General features: G+C 48.1%; 1 protein-coding gene across 14 annotated transcripts in view; it reads right to left on the bottom strand.

The window, feature by feature from the left end:
• The window catches only part of LOC144804990 (V-type proton ATPase 116 kDa subunit a 4-like), a 6844636-nt gene that overhangs the window by 6591465 nt on the left and 233959 nt on the right, over positions 1-19212 (bottom strand). The window contains exon 1 of one of the 14 annotated variants that reach the window (XM_078672050.1): positions 694-826. The exons of 12 other annotated variants lie outside the window; for them this stretch is intronic. The gene's annotated coding sequence lies outside the window, so the exon portion shown is untranslated. Of the gene's footprint in view, positions 1-693; positions 827-19212 lie in introns of those variants that run through there. One more of the 14 variants, XM_078671994.1, reaches the window with a different exon arrangement.

Raw genomic sequence — 19212 nt, 5'->3', positions numbered from 1 at the left:
TCTATTCACTTTTTAGTGCATCTTTAGTTCAGTGGTTTGAGATTTGTTTTTACCCTAAATCTGCTATGCCGCATTTTTAGGTCTCGCCTACGCAGCGTGCATTCGCTGCTTAGGAAAAGACCTTTACAAATCGATTCAGGTTTGCTGCCAAAAACGTGCACGCATTGAAATGCTTTGCATGGCAACGCGTGGACGTTTAGCGATTCCCTTGCGAGCATTCAAACCATCTGTTAATTACAAACAGATGGTTCCTGCTCACTCCCGCAAGGGAAACCGGCGCAGGCCCCCTTCTCTTTCTCCTTCCCCTGCTGCCTCCTTTCAGCGCGAGGCGCGTGCGTTTGTTCTTAAAGTATGGGCACGTCGTGCCCCCAGATCCCTACTTCAACCCCAGCCAAAATCTTTACTGGACAGCTAATACATAGGCGCTGGCTCTGCTCTCGCTCGGGGCTCTCTGTTCATCAGAAGGCTCGCTCACATCCACTAACCAGTGTCGGTTAATGTTTGAAACACTTATTTGTTTTAGACTACTACCAGGTACCGGCCACGCAAGGTACGGCTGCTGTCAAAAAAGCTCCCAGACGTGAACAGACAATACAGTGTCTAACTATAACTCACTCTTCTCATCTAGGTCCCTATTCCGCGCTACTCCAATCTCCTTCCTCCGTCTCAATGGAAAACAGCAAGGGGCATCACCTTAGCTTGCACAACCCAAATCAGCCTGTCGCCGCCCGGTCTGTAACAAATTCATATCAGACGGAACTCCAATTAAACCAATCTTCCTCCTAAACTGTTCTGCCGACTGTAAAGGACTCCCTCAGCAGAGCAAATACACATGTGGATTCCATAGCCAATCAGCGATTGGAAGTTTTGCAAGGCTCACTAGGATTGGTTGGGATGCCGGCAATGCTCCAATCCTAGCTTATCTTACAAATGAACACTTCTAGACGACTCCGTCAATGTGTTTGACTGACACCCAGCTTGCTAGTGTAACCCCCTTCCAGCTCAGTCTGCACTGCAGACAAGCCAGAGACGTGCTGTTCTGTCTCCCGGTACCGAAAGCCCCATAACTTCACAGTACTCGTGCAGCGCATACCAAAGAGAAGTCTGGAGTGTCAGGATAAAAAACACACTCGACCACTGGTCTGTTGTCGCTTCCCCAGCACTGCAGTGCCCTTTTTATGGGCTATTTATTTTGCAACACCTCCGTTTTAATAGGCTCATAAATCTCTCTCTAATAAACACTTGCTTGTATACCATGATATTAAAAATGTCAGAAGGAGACAAAGGGCCTGGGCACACAGAGCCATTATTCTGTTGTCTTTTTGCACACAGCTCCCTTTCTAATGCTATCATTTTTGGAAATGTGAGTGTATAGCAAAATATTGAAAAAGTATCCTGTGGAACGGGATCATCTTGCAAGGTTTTGCCTGGTTGTGCACTCTATCAGACTTTTCACTCAGGACAGGGAGCATTGTGTATTGGGTTCAGGGCAGCGCTGGCCTGTTTCCCAGGTAGACTACAGGCCAGGGGGCTGCCAGGAGCAGCCGACCCACCATAGCGCCTTTCAAGTCTCAGCCTCCTGCACTGAGGGCTGTTATTGGCGTCCAGTCCTACCCAGGCTACTGGGGATTCATCTCCATTTCTTGCACTGTCTCTGCTCAAGCCATGACGATAGCATAGTCAAACTTAGAAACCAGGAACTTTTACTTTACTTCTCAGTTGGAAAATTGGAGGTGTTGTTTTGTGACATAGCTAAAGACAAGATGACATTTCGACACATTGGCTCACACTGTATCTTCATGAACTAGAATTATACTCTCACTAGACATGTATGAGGAGTTCCCTTGTTGTAGAAACAAGGAAGGCATAGCATTCAGTATGGGCACTGCCCAAAATCCTCTGCTTTCCATCCTTTCGGCTTTGCCCACTGCCCACACTCACAACCCACTACTCACTGCCCACTACTCAATGCCCACAATCCCTGCTCACTACTAACTGGCCACAACTCACTTCTCACTACTGACTAGCCACACTCACTACCCACTAAACACTACTTGCTGTCCACTACTCAGTGCACACAACTCACTGCCCACTACTCGCTGCCCACACTCCGTACCCACACTCACTGCCCACTACTCACTGCACACAACTCACTGCGCACTACTTGTTGCCCACTACTTACTCCCCACTACACACCGCTTTCTGCTCCTTGACATTCCAGGTCCGGCTTTGGTGGTGTCTGGCGTCCAGGCTAGTGAGCTGGGGTGAGACTGGTTGATGTGAGATAAAGAACCACACAATGCCCTGATTATGATTACCCCCATAATTCCAACAGGGCCGGTAGCAGCAGCTACCGGCCCCATCAGGGTTATGAGATCTGCAGAAACGGTGCAGATCTCATAACTTTCACCAGATTTTCGAATGTATAGAGCAGCCAAAATCTCCCAGTGTAAGTCTGCCCCAACATGAGCAATTACAGAGGGAACCTGACCGAGAGTTACCAATTCTTCATGGACGGCAATTCACCAAAATCCCAAGGGTAGCAGAAGTGACATCAGACACCATTTGACCTTTACTTTCACACACACACACACACATTCACTTGTGCACACACTCTCTCTTACATAAGCAAACACAGACCCGCAAACATTAACACCACATGCATTTAAAGGCATGTTTACATACCTCAGCTGCGAGAAGGGGTCATATTCCAGAAACTGTACACCATTTTTAGGTCAACCTTGAGAGGAGCATGCGCTGCTCTGCAAGGCATGCTGTATTCGAGAATGGACTTGAAGCGTCACCACTCTCCACCCATATTTTTAATTGGCTTGTGCCATTGTCCTTTGTAAATGCTGGCTTCTCATTTGTTAATAGGCTTGTACGTCCCTCCTTGGTACCGCCTTGTCTTCATTTGTAACCATCCATGAGGACTGGCCCTTTCACTTCTGTTGTTACACGGTATGCCTTATTTAGTCTGTAAGCACTATTTTCTTTAATGAATTTCTCCTACTGCACGCACAACATGCTTTCCTGCAACATTCAGCGTGCCATGCAGGCTTTCACTTTCCAAGCAGCCCGGGACAATGGCGGCCGCTTCTTTGAAAATAAATAGGTCTCGCATTTACAAGAGTTTGAGCTATTTGCATTGTAAATGACAAAGCCTTTTATTTATGTGTTAATTATCAAAACAGATAAATAAAAGGCTTTGTCATTTACAATGGCAATAGCTTAAACTCTTGCAAATGCGAGACCTATTGTATAACCAATAGGACTCGCTTTTGGGACCTTATATGTATTGAGTTATGCAGCACAATATCCTTGGTGCAACAACATTAACTGGTGCATGGTTAAACACTTATAAGTTCCCAAAGGCGAGACCTATTGGCTATGCCAATGCTTATTTTATTTAAGTTTTGTCACTGCCCAGAAAACAGCTAAGGCTCCCTTCTCTGCTGGAGAGCACCTCAACTGTTAACAACTTAAACGAACGGGAAATATACATATGAGTTTTTTTCATTCTTACCCTCAACCTAAACTAAAACAATACCCCAACTCTTCAAAATGGCATTCGTTATTATGGTCGAAGTCGCCTTGGACTCGAAACTTTGAAAATTAGGCGCTCAGACTGAAGTCTCTTTGATATCGGAAAACTTATCACACTCACTATTCCACTTAGACTTCAAACACTTTCCATAGGAGCACTCTCATATTTTTAGTGCCTCCCTGAAAATTGTGTACATATTTGTTATAAAAATCTGCCATGTAATGTCGAGAATTTTACCACCTCTGAACAATCCGACCCCATCTTTGCACATGACAGAGGGCACCGCTGGCCTGCTTCCTGTGCCTGCATCCTGAGGTGCCTGTACTTACCCCATCAGAGGATGAAAGCGTGGTCGGCGCTCCCACGCAGATGTATATAACAGGCTGACTCAGTGGCCCGTCGGTGACAGGGGCAGCTGGTAAGCCTGAGGCCCTCGCTGCAGGTCCGTAGCCAGAAGTATATTTTTAAGGGGGGCTAAAGCTGCATTCTATTCCAAATGCTAGTTGCACTACTAAATACTGACCCTTAGAATATCCACATACAAGAATATCAAAATGTAAGTGTTTATAGGGAAGTATAGATTAACTACTCCTAAGGCCACATCTGCATACCATGAAGGTATATATTAAGCATGGGCGTAAAATCCGTTACGCTCGCGGATGTTTCGTATTTTCGGTAAATCCGCAATCCACGAACTCTCGCGGATGTGGCGAAAATACGCAAATCCGTGCGAAGCGGATTTTTTGCTTGTGTTCGCACAGCTTGCGGGCCGCGGCGCGGGCAGCAACAATCTCGCACTCGCGAAAGTACAAAAATTACAATTGGGGAGGGGTGAAGGAAGTGGCCCAGTCTCCAACTTCCTGTTCCTGTCCAGCAAGCTCCTCCCATAGGGGTGGTGTGAAGGAAGTGCCCCAGTCTCCAACTTCCTGTTCCTGTCCAGCAAGCTCCTCCCATTGCTTAGTCCATTTCCTGGCCACTTTGATTTCGATCTTGACTGGGAAGGATTACTTTTTGTGGATGCTGCTGGATATTTGGATTTGAGGCCTTTTGGATTACTTTTGGATTCGAAATTTTATTTCACAAGGAAGTAAGTTGATGTTGTTTGTTTGTGGTGATTTTTGTGTGTGTTGCTTGTTTTTCGACTTTTTGGGGGGGAAAATCTGCAAGTTCGCGAGCTGAGGATTTTTTTGCTTGTGTTCGCACTGCTCGCGTCCCGCGCAGCAACAATCTTGCACTCGCGAAATTGTAAAAATTACAATTCTGCACATGAATTGAAAACCACCAGGCTTAGTTATGGGTGCATGGCTGCATGCATGTATAACTGTTTTGTTGAATTTTATTTTTAACATGATTCTGGCCAGGGCATGGATGGCATTGGATTGTGGTGATTTTTGTGTGTTTTACGACTTTTTGGGGTGGTGTTGGGGGCTTGTTATGTGGGTGGGGGCCATTTTATTGCCTGGTCCCGTGTGGGTGGGGGTCTATGGGTCATTTTTAAGCCAGTTTGTGTGCTTTGTGCCATAGGCCTGCACCCAGTGTGCTCTGATTTCATCCATTATGGCCAGGGGGCCCAGAATAGGTCTGTTCGGGGATTTTGCTGGTTTTTCGGCACGTTTGCGCCGTGAAGCAACAATCTCGCACTCGCGAAATTGTAAAAATTGCAATTTTGCACCAGAAAACCACCAGCAGGCAGCATAAGCCTTCTGAAACTTGATGGATGGCATTGGATTGTGGTGATTTGATTTGTGTTGTGTTTTTTGACTTTTTGGAGTAGGGGTTGGGGGCTGGCTATGTTGGTGGTGGCCATTTTGAGGCATGGTCCTGGCCATGTGGATGGGGGTCAAGCGGCCATTTTGAAGGCAGGCAGTGAGCTTTGTGCCATAGGCCTGCACCCATTTTGCCTTGCTTTCACCCATTGTGCCCAGGGGGAGTCAGTGGTAGATGAAACTATAACCCTCTCTGTGTGTGCTCTCTTGGATCAATGTTAAATTCCTGTTTCCCAAAAATTTAGCAATTCTTAATTTTGAAATTTCCATATTGTGTGGTGTGCACGAGTGTATTCATAAATGCCTACTTGCAAACTAATTATTGAAGTGCTACATATGCAACATATATTTACTGATGTTCCTCTGTCTTCGTTTGCTTGTAGGTGCATAAAGTCAATAAATCCGCATCATCGTTGAGCATCAGTGCCAGGAAGAAGTCCTGCTGCGGCCTGTTGTTCCGACATCTGAAGAAGATGGCTCCAAAAAGAGGTGCCCGTAGGTCCTCTAGCAAGAAAGATGTCTCTACTAAGGAGAAGAAGAAGCAAGTGGCACCACTTACCAAGGAGACTGGTGGCACCACCAATAAATTTTTGTGGGGAAAACAAAGGCCCACCATGAGTGCTGCACAGGTTTAATGGTTAAATCACCAACGAACAGTGATGTTGGCTCATCGCAAGAAAGTAGCAGCACACCATCAACACAGGTTGTAACTCATCTCACAAGTACTATTCAACAACCAAAGCCGCAACAACAACTGTATGGGCTACTAGTACAAGCACAAGTACATGCGCAAGGAGCTGTCCAAGAAGGAGCTGTCCGAGAAGGAGCTGTCCGAGAAGGAGCTGTCCGAGAAGGAGAAGGCCGAGAAGGAGAAGGCCGAGAAGGAGAAGGCCGAGAAGGAGAGGTCCATGGAGAGTTGCAAGTAGCGATCAATGAAGAGGCCCATGTAGCGGCGCATGGAGCGGTGCAAGTGCCCACAATGGTTGTTCTTCCAGAAGTAGGGGCACAGGAGGAAATTGACTTTGGAGCCGGGGTATCATGTCAGGAAGACGAAGGCACTCCTCCTGATGATTCATTTTCTCCCAGCTCCCCACCAAAGAAAATATCAAGGAGTGTGTGTAGAAGTTCCTCTTCAAGCCCCGCTCCATCAGATGATGATCTGGATCTAGATTGGCAACCATCTGCGACGTCTGAGAGAGAGGCACACCATGAGCTGCGAAAGGTATCAAATGTTAAAAGGAGGGGCCCCGGAAAGCTCATACTTATGGATCCGAACGTCGGACTTGATGAAGTGGTTCATTCTGATGTTGATGAACAGGATGACAGCAATGACCTAGTCATCACACACGTCATTCCAGCCACACCGGCCATGCAGCAGACAGACATTTATACCCTATCCCGACGTCAGGCTGAGCGTGACCCTGGCGACGTGCCACTGGTAGCACCACCAATGCAGTCAAGTAGTACAACAAGTTCAACAAAACCTACAGCTCCCATATTTTCTCCCCAGAGGGGGACTCCATCCAGCTCGACTCCCTCAAGTAGGGTTGCTGAAATAATTGCACAACCCAGTAGATGTCTGCAAGGCTCATCCACCACTGCTTCATCTGGCATTGGCAGTATCATCTCGTGCGCCAAAACCAGAGGTTTCAAGTCCCCAGTTTGGAACTTTTTTAGTGTCCATGCAAAGTATGATAACATAGCCGTTTGTTGCATTTGTAAGACTAGTGTTAGCCGTGGTAAGACTGGTACCAACTATGGAACCGGAGGCCAGATAGGTCATCTTGAAAGAAGGCACGCTGTCGAATGGTTTGCGCACCTAGCAAACATCAAGGGAAAGCAATCCCAAAGGGCAAGTGGCCAAAATATACCCATACTAGGTGTTTCATCTGAAGATGACGGGGAGGTAGAAGAAGCGTCAGACATGTGTCCGGTTGCACCCAGTACCCCTGGCAGCACCACACCCTCCGGAACACATAGGAGGCACACTGAGAGTCTGGGAGACACACCAATGCGGAAAATGTCAACACTGATCAGAAGTGGGTCGAAGAAGGCATCAGCATCATCCCGTAAATTTGTCCAGCACACCATTTCAGCCATGTTCTCCTCAGATGTGCAATTTCAACGCAACCACCCAATTGTACGCCTGTATAACACTAAGCTGGCTAAAATGCTAGCGGTGGACCTTCTCCCTTTTTCGTTTGTCGAAGGTGTGGGTTTCCTTGAACTCGTGGCAACACTGGCCCCTAAATGGAAGGTTCCTAGCCGGTTCTATTTTGCCAGGGTTGCTGTTCCAGCACTATATAAAGAGGTGCTTGAGTTGGTTGGGGCAGCTTTGCAGAAGAGTGCAGTTCACACTATACACCTGACAACAGACATGTGGACCAGTTGCCAAGCCCTTGATTACATGTGCATCACTGCACACTGGGTCTCCTTTTCAGGGGTTGCACAACAGATAAATGCAGGTGGTGACTTGGTCGAGATTTTTAAGGGTGCTCGTAAACATGCAACATTAGCCATGTTTGGCATGGAGAAAAGTCATACCGCAGCCAACATTTTGGATGACTTTAACAAAAAGGTCTCGCAATGGCTGCCTCCAAGAAAATGCAAGGTTGGTTATGTTTCTACTGATAATGGCAGCAATGTAGTTAGGGCCATGGAGGACGGTTTCTATTTCAGAGTGCCGTGTTTGGCGCACTGTATGAACATTGTCGTGCAAAAGTTCTTGAAAAAAGAACTTGCAGTCGACAAAATACTGACCATCTGCAGAAGAATATGCACACATTTTAACCATTCGTTTAAGGCCCGGAAGGAGCTGAGGCGCAAGCAAAATGAACGTAGTATGCCAGTGAAAGCACTTATCCAGGAGGTGGCAACACGTTGGAACTCAACCTTCTACATGCTTGAGCATCTGCATGAGCTGTTTCCAGTAGTCAATGAGTATTTCTACAACCTGGGTGGTGATACGACAGAAATGATGCTAGCGGTGGAGCAATGGCAGCTAGTTAAAAGCCTGACAGACATGCTTCTTCCTTTTGAGGTCTTCACGCGTGACGTCAGCAGGGAGGACTTTTCTTTGAGCAAAGCTATCCCATTGTTGCTGAAGCTCGAGCACCAAGTCAAGGTGGTGTCTTCACAATTAAAAGATGCTGGAAAGAATGAAGCATATGAGTTGGCGCAGAGATTATTACAACGCCTAGTTAGCAATAACCGGCTTGTAAATATCAAGAAACAACAGCACTACATTTGTGCTACTATTCTGGATCCACGTTACAAAAAGCCATTGTTTGGCAAAGTAATAATTCCTTTTGAAACATCAGATGTTACAGAGTACAAAGGTTGGCTAGCTCAGTCAGCCATTCGTTTTGAAAGAGAGCGGAAGGAAACTGTACGAGAAGACAGTACTACTAGTGAATCAGCAGACCATCAGGCGTCCCAAAAAAGCACTTCTGCATCTGTGCCTCTGGCAGAAGTGAGTGACTTTTCCACTAAGCCGTTAACCACACCAGCAACCGTATCATCTGCACCAGGCCCAGGCGATATGTCTGAAGCGGATTGGCTAAGTGAGCTAGGGTTTCCTTGTCCCAGAAAGGACACAGAAGTGCAAAGTACAGGAATGCGGGAGGACATTCTTTCAATGGTGCAGGCCTATCTGGATGACTCCACAGCGGTCAATATTACTGAGGACCCATTGGCGTATTGGCATGGGAAAAGAAAAATATGGCGAGAGCTCACCAACCTGGCTATCAATTACTTGTCTTGCCCACTCGCAAGCGTGTCTTCAGAACGTGTTTTTAGTTCTGCTGGTGGCATTGTGACTTGCAAAAGGTCCCGCCTCTTGCCCGCAAATGTGGAGCGGCTCACCGTGATAAAGATGAACCAGCACTTCATACCACCAGATTACAAAGTACGAGAATGCACGCAGGAAGAAGAGGACACCGACCTACCTGAGGAAAGTTCTCCTCAGTTACCAGAAGTAGAACCGACTGATGAATTAGCAGAGTATGAGGACGAGTTCTGCTTCCCTGACAGCGAGTTCTGAAAATGAGTCAATGACTCATTAACTGTAAATTTAGTCCTCCTTATTCACTTTTATTCCTGTGTGTCTGTCTTTCTTTGTTTAGCAAGTGCTTCATCACATTCACAACAAAACTGTAATCACCCCATCACAAGCAACAACAAGCCCATCAGCAGAACTGTCTTGATTTTGATGCCGCAGCATTCCTCATGTTCACAACAGTTAGTTGACAAGAACTCAGTCCTGGTCGTCTATCCTCCTCCTCCACTCATCCTATCCATTTCCCGTAATGCTGATGCCTGGATTCTGCACAATGAAGAAACTTACGTTGAGTCCCCTAAAGAGGGACTGGAAGTAGTGAGTCCTCATTTAAATACATTTTGCTAAGTGTGACTTTTTTTCCCCGATTTGCATTTTTGGCTGTTTGGGGGTGTCAACTCAACTGTCAAACTTGTTTGCGCTTGGGTTTACGGGTCTTGGCTGGGCCATTGCTGGCAAGGTCTATTAAGGGATGAAATTGGCCAGTTGTGGCCCTGCTGCAGAACGCTTTAGGACTCTGTGAATTCCAGGTGGAGCCAGCCCTCAAACACAAGTTACAGGTAAGATAAGCGTTTGGATGGGAGGTAGTATGATGGAGTGTTCGGAGAGGCGAGAGAGTGACAGTGGTTCTAGTAGTAAAGTCCTAGGGCTCTTGAATTAACAAACTCTGTGACAGGCATTTACTTTGGAAAACATTTGGCCTATTGCACGTGAACGTTTAGACGTTATTATTGCTCGCTGGCCTGTCTTAGGGGTGCTGTCTGTGGGGCTTCTAGGTTTTTGTGGTGTGTGAGCACCGCTGCCACATTTCTAATGTTGATTGCTTTTGTTTTGCAGAAAATCCACGCCGGGAAACTCCAGTTGTGGCCCTGCTGAAGAACGCTTTAGGACTCTGTGAATTCCAGGTGGAGCCAGCCCTCAAACACAAGTTACAGGTAAGATAAGCGTTTGGATGGGAGGTAGTATAATGGAGTGTTCGGAGAGGCGAGAGAGTGACAGTGGTACTAGTAGTAAAGTCCTAGGGCTCTTGAATTAACAAACTCTGTGACAGGCATTTACTTTGGAAAACATTTGGCCTATTGCACGTGAACGTTTAGGCGTTATTATTGCTCGCTTGCCTGTCTTAGGGGTGCTGTCTGTGGGGCTTCTAGGTTTTTGTGGTGTGTGAGCACCGCTGCCACATTTCTAATGTTGATTGCTTTTGTTTTGCAGAAAATCCACGCCGGGAAACTCCAGTTGTGGCCCTGCTGCAGAACGCTTTAGGACTCTGTGAATTCCAGGTGGAGCCAGCCCTCAAACACAAGTTACAGGTAAGATAAGCGTTTGGATGGGAGGTAGTATAATGGAGTGTTCGGAGAGGCGAGAGAGTGACAGTGGTACTAGTAGTAAAGTCCTAGCGCTCTTGAATTAACAAACTCTGTGACAGGCATTTACTTTGGAAAACATTTGGCCTATTGCACGTGAACGTTTAGGCGTTATTATTGCTCGCTTGCCTGTCTTAGGGGTGCTTTCTGTGGGGCTTCTAGGTTTTTGTGGTGTATGAGCACCGCTGCCACATTTCTAATGTTGATTGCTTTTGTTTTGCAGAAAATCCACGCCGGGAAACTCCAGTTGTGGCCCTGCTGCAGAACGCTTTAGGACTCTGTGAATTCCAGGTGGAGCCAGCCCTCAAACACAAGTTACAGGTAAGATAAGCGTTTTGATGGGAGGTAGTATAATGGAGTGTTCGGAGAGGCGAGAGAGTGACAGTGGTACTAGTAGTAAAGTCCTAGGGCTCTTGAATTAACAAACTCTGTGACAGGCATTTACTTTGGAAAACATTTGGCCTATTGCACGTGAACCAAAACGATGACAGTGTCCAGTTAAATGAACTTACTGCAAAACCACCACCCACCAAGCTCAAAAGTAGTAAAAAAACAGGTATGCTCAGATAAAGTTTGAAAAAGTATATTTATATCCCTAACAAAATAATCTCCCGCAAGACCCTCCCTAACCCCAACAAATAAATAGTCCTTCAAAAGTCCCCAAAAAACCCAACTCCCAATTCCCCCCCCCAAAAGTCTCTAAAAAAGGGGCAAGGGACACTCTAGGGATGCAAGCTGTTAAGTTTGGCCTCCAGGGCATCATGCCTTAGGGCCAGGGCATCATACTTCTCCTGGAGGGTGGCGTGATCTAGGCGGAGGCCCTCCACCACATTCTGATACTCGTTCCATTTCTGGACCTCCGCCTCTAGGTCGGACACTCTGCGGAGTGCACGGCGCAAGCGAGCCTTAACAGTACTGTGAGGTGCAGCTTTTGCTGCTCGGCGGTGGCGTCTTCCAGCACGGCTCCGGTTCGCTGGAGCACTGCGCTTACCGGCAGAACATGGGGTCACGGAGGAGGATGTAGATGTTAGATTTGATGCACTGGAGTGCGTGTCGTCCCCCTCCAGTTCCACCAGCCGCCGATATTCGGCAACAGTTGCTTCCAGCCTCCGTTGCCGGGCCAGTACAGCCAGCATACTCCTCGTCGGTTTGGAGGTTTTAGTATTGCCAACTATATGAAGAAAGAAAGACATAATATGTAACCAATGCTCTTTAAGAATATGATTAACACAAAATAATTCAGCAGGAAGTTGTGTCAAAGTACAACTAGCAACTAGCCAGCGCAGTACAAAAATATTCAGGCCAGTATCATGGGCGTCCGCAGGGAGGGGCAAGGGGGGGCGCTTGAATCACCATTTCCCTTCCCACAACTCACTTGTATCCTTGGTTTGATGCTCTTTCATATGAAAGAGATCTGGCAGAAGCCCAGGCGATATGTCTGTTTCCCTCTCTCTCTCTGTCTCCCTCTTTATGTCTCCCTGTGTCTCCCTCTACCTCGCTGTCTCTCTCTCTCTGTCTCCCTCCCTCACCCTCCCTCTGGCTCCCTCCCTCTCTCTCTCTCCTTCTGTCTTCCTCTCTCTCTGTCTCTGCCTCTATCTGTCTGTCGGTCCCAGCCTGCTGTAATTACCATATTGTAATTTGTCACTGGGCCACCACTGGATACACATCATATCCTATCTAAGAGTCAGATAGTACCATGATCCAGCTTACCTGTACTCGCCACCGCCACTGTCGCCTTCCTCACAGTCTGTACTTCTTGGTCTGACTCCTCTAGCGCCGCCTCCTCCCCAGAGTGATCCTCGGACTCAGAGTCAATGATCACCACCACATCCGAGCTGGCCCCGCCACCAGATGTTCCACCTACTAAGTAGATTTAAGAATGTTAGATTACACCACTCACTAGTATTTGGTCTATGAATGAAAAAATGTGAAAACAACAGAAAAATTAATTGACTCTCTACTCTAGTGTCCCTCCTTCCAGGGAAGGCTGTTGTCTTGCTTCATTTTTTTGTCACAATTGTTGAATGCTTGCTTAATTTTAACACACACCATTTTTCTCTGAACAGACAGAAACTGGACTTCTAAGGACAAGAGCAACAGCAACTTCAAACCAGGTGAAAGCTCGGCTCGACCACAAGAAATGTGTTCCATTACTCATCAACTCAGCACCAAGCACTTTTCCATTTCCAACTAACTTTATTTTAATATATGTGTTTACTTAAACTTTTAATAAAGGTTTTAAACTTGAATAGACTCTGTGGTTTTTGGTCCTCCAGACTAGAGTGACTGGGCGAAAAGTTTTGCAATTTTTGCAAGGAGGAGTCCGTGCCGCTGACACTACCAGGTTTATACTGTGTGCCAAACACGCCACTCTGAAATATTATTACTCTGGTCTTTGGTGTCCATAGTTCGGTTTGTGGAGAATTGTCCCTGCAACAGTAGGATTATTGATTTTGCTCCTATCTAAACACTATTTCGAAAAAATTAAATTAGGAACGCTTGGACAACAATAGGTCCTCTATATTTAAATGAAAACTTACTGGGGCCAGCAAAGGAGCACTCGCCGCCCTGGCCTGCATCCTCCTCCTTTGGAGCCACTGCATCCGATTTTTCGGTCCGCTTGCCCCTGGGCGGACCTGACGTACAACATGAAAGAATTAACAGAAAACATTGATGATTGCTGCTTGCCGATGTCCTTGTCAACCAAATCAAACATTTAGAAAGAACAAGAACCAACTATTTCATCCAAAATGAGGGCTACAAAGGAAGGACTGCACCTGAGCCTCTACTCTAGGGGCAGATTTACAAGCCCCTTGCAGCTCTTTTGCTCCATTCTTGCGTCAATTTTGTGACGCAGCGCCACAACAAGAGAGGCGCCATGGTGTGGCGTATATTAACAATGTGACGCATATGGGAGATGCATCCCATTCTAAAGCCCTGCGCCATTAGGGAGCGTTCCAGCGCAAGGGAGGGCGTTCCTGCGCAGGGACGCATGCTAAAAGTGGCTATGGGGAATATATAAAATTTCAATCAGTCATTTAGGACAATGATGCGTCACTGAAACCCTGCGCCTGCATGAAGCAGACTTACGGCTTGACGCAGCATTGCTGGAGCTGCGCCATCGTTGCAACGCAACTCCATCAATGAGCCGCCTTTACGGCACCGATGCGTAACGCTTCGGTGACGTTTTGGGACCATGGTGTGCAGCATTGTAAATACGGCGCACCATGGGTGGTGCTGGCGTGCCGCACACTTTGCAGGGATGCGCAGGTAATTGCTAATCTGACACTTAGGGGCATACTTACGAGTTCTGAGCTGGACACCTCCAGATGTGCACCAGAAGAAATGCGTAACGCAAAACTAACCTTGCGTCACGGCAGATGCGCCGCTATTACAATGCGGCAAACCATGGCGCAAGGGTAGGCAGATGCGTGACGCATCTCGTGACGAAAGAGGGGCGCATCTCTAGAGTCGCGTCGCGGGCGCGATGCAACTATAGCAATGCTCAGGGCTGCCCAATACTCAACATACCGCATCAGTCCTTACGCCTGCTTCAAGCAAGCAGGCATAAAGAATTGACATAGCAGCGTCGTGGAAGTGCCTGCGTTAAATCTTGTAGATTTCACGCAGGCCCTTTTGCGAGGCGCACAGCTGCCTGACCGCCCCCCCCCCCCTTGCGTGGGAACGCACCCATTGTGGCGCAGGCCCAGGCCTTCACGTGGCGCATCTCCTTAGATGGATCACGTTGTACATGACTCGCAAGGATGCGCCACGTTTACGTCGCTGTGCGTCAGGTAAGGCAGCGTAAACGTGGAACAAGGGGCTTGTAAATCTGCCCCTTTGTGTCTAGCATTACGCAGTTCTGTAAAATACACTCATACATTACTCAGCCCAATTAAATGAACACAAAATAGAAAACAAATAAGCAGTGGCACCGCCACAGAGAAGGAGAACAGTGCACCTGAAATGCACAGAAGATTTTGAAATATTAATTTACCTCTCTTATCAATGTAATCAGCAGCATTATTGCTCTTTGTAAAAAAATTAAAGAAAACATTTGCAATATAACCCAGTCACACAGAGCAGGAGAAAAAACAGAGTAGTGAGTGATGAAAAAATTGCTACTACTACTCACCAAGCCCGGGGACCTCCACTCCCAGCACGTCTAGCAGGTCACGCTCTCGGTCCAGGATATCGGTCCAGCGGTGGGTGACTTGATTGTAGGTGCGCTGGACCCCCGTGATCTTAAAAAGGGCCCGGCACACCTGCCCCCACCGCTTCCGTCGCTCCTGGCTGTTGGTGTAACCAGCAGCGATCCTGCCGCCTGCCGCGATGGTCCTGGGGAGACGGCGCTGCACATAAAAAACAAGTGCGCCCACCTCCTCAGGGCTGAAGATCTCCCGGGGCACCACCATTTCCGCCCTCAAGCGACCACACGGGAGCCGGGCACGGGCTGCGGTGCCCGTCTTGGGCAGCTTGACAGCTGTCTTGACCATGTTCTGGGCAGGTGTTAGCAGTAAAGAAGAGACAAAATGAAAAAGAATAAGAGTAGGGAAGAAGGAAATAAAAGTTTAAAAAAGTAGTTGAAAAGTAAACAAAAGTAGCCTAAAACACAAAAATATAGATCTAGAAAAATAGAGGGATAGAAAATAAGTTAAATAGATCATAAAAATATTAAAACAAGCAAAGGATGGCAGAGATATACAGAGGATAGAAACACCACACCCAGACACATAGGAATGAATGAAAAACAAGATGGAGGCCCGATCACGTGCACGTAAGTAAGTTCGCACGCGATTTCTCTCGCGAACTCGTGCGAACTTGCATTCGCAAGGCGCTCATTGCGCGAGATTACACATAGCGGGCGGAAACGGAAATACGTCACGCAAACAAAATGGCGGCACCCATACTCAACCTTGGGGTAACTCGCACGAGTTCGCGGCTTCCACGGTCGAGTTCGCACGACGCCGCGCCTCGCGAATAGGGCGAAATTACCGAAAAACGAGTTTTGCAAAAGCAAAACCAACGAGCAGGTGCAAAAGTTCGAGCTCATCATTTGTAACTATTTACCTGTAGTGCTTCCTGAAGGGGCCCTCCAGAATCCGGTTGCCTACTTGCAACTATTGTGTGACCCTGCTCTGACAGTCACAGAATAGTTACAAGTATGCCATTGCATCCTGTTATTGAAACAAAAAGGAAAGGGAGCAGACAAACAGGTGCCAGCCTTCATTAATGTCAGTTGGGGCAGGGCAGGTGGTGTTGTTTGCAAAACTTAGTGCAGGTGTGCTTGGCTTTGCCACAATAATGTACACTCACTAGTCAATCAGAGGGTGCTGTGATGATACCGAGGGTGGCATGGGTGTGCCAGCCAGAGGGTGGCATGGGTGAACCAGAGTGCCAGTGTTGACAGAGGATGGCAGTGCTTTGCTTTGCCCCAATAATGTACACTGGTGAACCAGAGGGTGCTGTGATGACACAGAGGGTGACATGGGTGAGCCAGAGGGTGGCATGGGTGACCAAAGAGAGTGCCAGTGGTGACAGAGGGTGGCAGTGATGAAGAAAGCCTTGCAAACAGGCTGGGCACGTAGAAACAACAAGTTCGCAAAACTGGCGACCCGACAAGTAAGTTCGCAATTTGCGAAATTGTACAAAACCCTCGCGAACTTGCAGAAACCCGTGCGAACACACACCCCCAAAAAAAATACGCAAATCCGCGAGAATTCGCGGATTTTGCGTATTTTCGCAATCCGCAAATACGCAAATACGCAAATTCGCAGATTGCGAATCCGCAAAATCCGCCCATGTTTAGTATATATATTCAATTCAGTTCAATTCAATTCAATAGAGACTTTACTTCGGTTTTGATTCAAACCATAAAAGCACATATGCAACAAAGCAGTTTAAAAATTTAATAAATATAAAAATAAACGGTAAAGTGCAGAAAATTCAAGGGCCAGTTATTTACATACAATAAGTAAATTCAAGAGAGAAATAAATCAACAAAGAGGGCCATCACTGATCCAAACAGTTTCGCAACCTTATACATAGGTTTAAAAATTCAGTAACTTGAAGAATGCTGTCCTTATGCAGAAGTTGTAGGTACATTAGGGCTGGTCTGATCTGATTAAAATTAAGTTTTTTTTAAAAGAACAACCAGATAGCGTTTGCGTGGGTAATCATAAAATCTACATAAAAATATAAAATGCAGCATATCCTGTGGAGACTTTCCGTCGCAGCCACAGGGTGCTGCAAATTTAATAAAAATGTCACTTTTTGGTCTAATCAGCAGATGGTGGTAAAGATTTAACCTAAACCTTGTTAGCAAGAACTTCTCATGTGAGGTCAATCAGCCAGTCAAATATGGCTCCATTGATTCACATGATTTTAGCATAACAGATTTTCTTACAGTTGGTTTTTGAAGCTCCACACCTTCCCTTTGCATACTCCTATCCATGAGGAAAGCCCGTTTAATTACCTCCACATCCCCTTTTACAATCCTGCTTGGATGTTCAAACAAATCCAAACGACCAAGCCTGGTGAAACTAGATTTCAAGTAATTTAACCATGGGGTACTGTTAGACTTGGGCCTTAGGGCAGGTTCACCCCTAATCTTTTTGCCTTTATTTGTGACCCTGTGTAGTGATTTTTGGGTCTTGGCGCACTTTTTCCCTGTGTCCCAGAGTGAAAGTGCGTGCGTGTAGTATGGCTGGCCTGCTCTCCCATAGGAATGCATGGGGAGTGTGTGTGCCCTGGTAGTTCCTGATGTGTGGGGAGTGCAGGCTCGAGTTTAGTATGTATGAACTCGTGAGAATGAATGCTGCGCAATGGTATGTGCGGCTTGTATGTGTCTAGAAGGGAAGTGCTACTTCTGGACATTGATGTATGTGTGCAGTGAGGATAGTGGAGCGTGATTGGCTGGAGCTGGCTGGCATGCCAGGCTCCAGGAAGTCTGGATGGGTCTGCCCGGTGGTGAGTGGGAGATCAGCATGAGTGATGTGTGGGAGGAGTAGATCTGTGTCCTGGATGGGCTGGGTTTTTCCCCACACAATGCTGGCTCCGCCCCCCTGTGGTTTGTCTAACGACCCTAGCCTCCCCAGTGAATGAAAGGGGTGGTTGGGCCATCAAGGGTACTCCCAAGCCAGCTGCAACTGGTTTCCCCCCACCCTGCACCTCCTAACAAAGGAATTCTCTGTATAAATATGGGGCTGTGTCCCCACAGAAATTGTTCTACTTGTGGATCCTTGCCAGAGGGGGCTGTTGCTGCTGCTGGGGCCAGGAGGACCGCCACTTGGCTTGTCTCCCTGCCTGGAGACCCAGTGTGCTGGCTCTGGCCCTGCCCTGCCCCCCTGTCTGCCTCCAGACCCTGCTGGAGCTGTTGCTGTGCCTGGAAGCGCTTCTACTTGATTTATAGCGCTAGGAGCGCTTTCCTGGTGCCCCAGCGCTCAATGGCGCTTTGCTTGTCTTTCCAGCGCTGAGCGCGCTGATCCTGTGCTCCCAGAGCGCTTGGGAGCGCTTTGTCGATATTGCCGGTGCCTACCCGGCATTGGCGCCGATTTGCCGATTTTTGGAGCGAGCGAGTGCCCACCTCGCTTTATTTTTAATTTGAAGGCCGGTGCCACCCGGCATTGCCCCGTTGTGCGGATTTCATTTCAAGCCGGTGCCCACCCGGCATTGCCCCGTGTTCACCGCCGCAGCCCCGGAGCCCCAAAAGCTGTTGCCGGGCCGCTGCCTTCCGCGACCCGGAAGTCCCGCCTCCTGACCCCCAGGGCCGCGCTGCCATTGGCGGCCCCGGCGGAAGTCAGGCAGAAGGACGTCGTGACGAGGCCAGGCGGGAGACCAAGGAAGCCTGCTCCCGTGCCCGCGAGGCTCCCGAGTGAGGAGAAGAGCCCGCGCTGCTGCCGTCAGGAGACCCGGTGAGTGCAGCAGGGCCGGGGGAGAGTGAGGAAAGGGAGGAGGGCGTCGGGGCACGTTGTCGGTGCCCGCCCCTCCCCCTCCGTGTGCAGACCGGGCCCTAGAGCGGCCCAAGTGAGGAGAGCCGCCCGAGGCTCTTGGGGGGCATTTGTGTGGTTCTCGAGTCCCCCGTGAGGGACTCCAACGTGGTCAATAGTGAGATTGGAGCCCCGAGGCTCCTGGGTGCCATTTGTTCCTTGAGAGCCCGGCGAGGCTCATTGCCACAGTTAAGCCACGAGCCCAGCGAGGCTCCTCGCCCACATCGTAGTTAGAGCCCTGAGAGAGGCTCTGGGGGCATATTCATTATTTAGAGCGCTGAGCTCTATTGGCACATTTTGCTTGGTGAGCCCCTGAGAGGCTCCTTGCCCATTTGGTCCTTGAGCCCTCCTGGCTCCAACGTTTGCCCAGTGCATATTTACAACTGTCCAGCACTTAGTGGACAGTTGCTACGTTTAGGCTTTGTGTTCTGTGCTGCCTGCGCAGACCCCTGACTTTGAGACTCAGGGCATTCCGCCCCTTTCGAGGCCA

The sequence above is a fragment of the Lissotriton helveticus genome, chromosome 1_1 (genome assembly GCF_964261635.1).
Source record: "Lissotriton helveticus chromosome 1_1, aLisHel1.1, whole genome shotgun sequence".
Classification (NCBI taxonomy): domain Eukaryota; kingdom Metazoa; phylum Chordata; class Amphibia; order Caudata; family Salamandridae; genus Lissotriton; species Lissotriton helveticus.
This window is presented reverse-complemented; position numbering and strand designations above follow the sequence as displayed.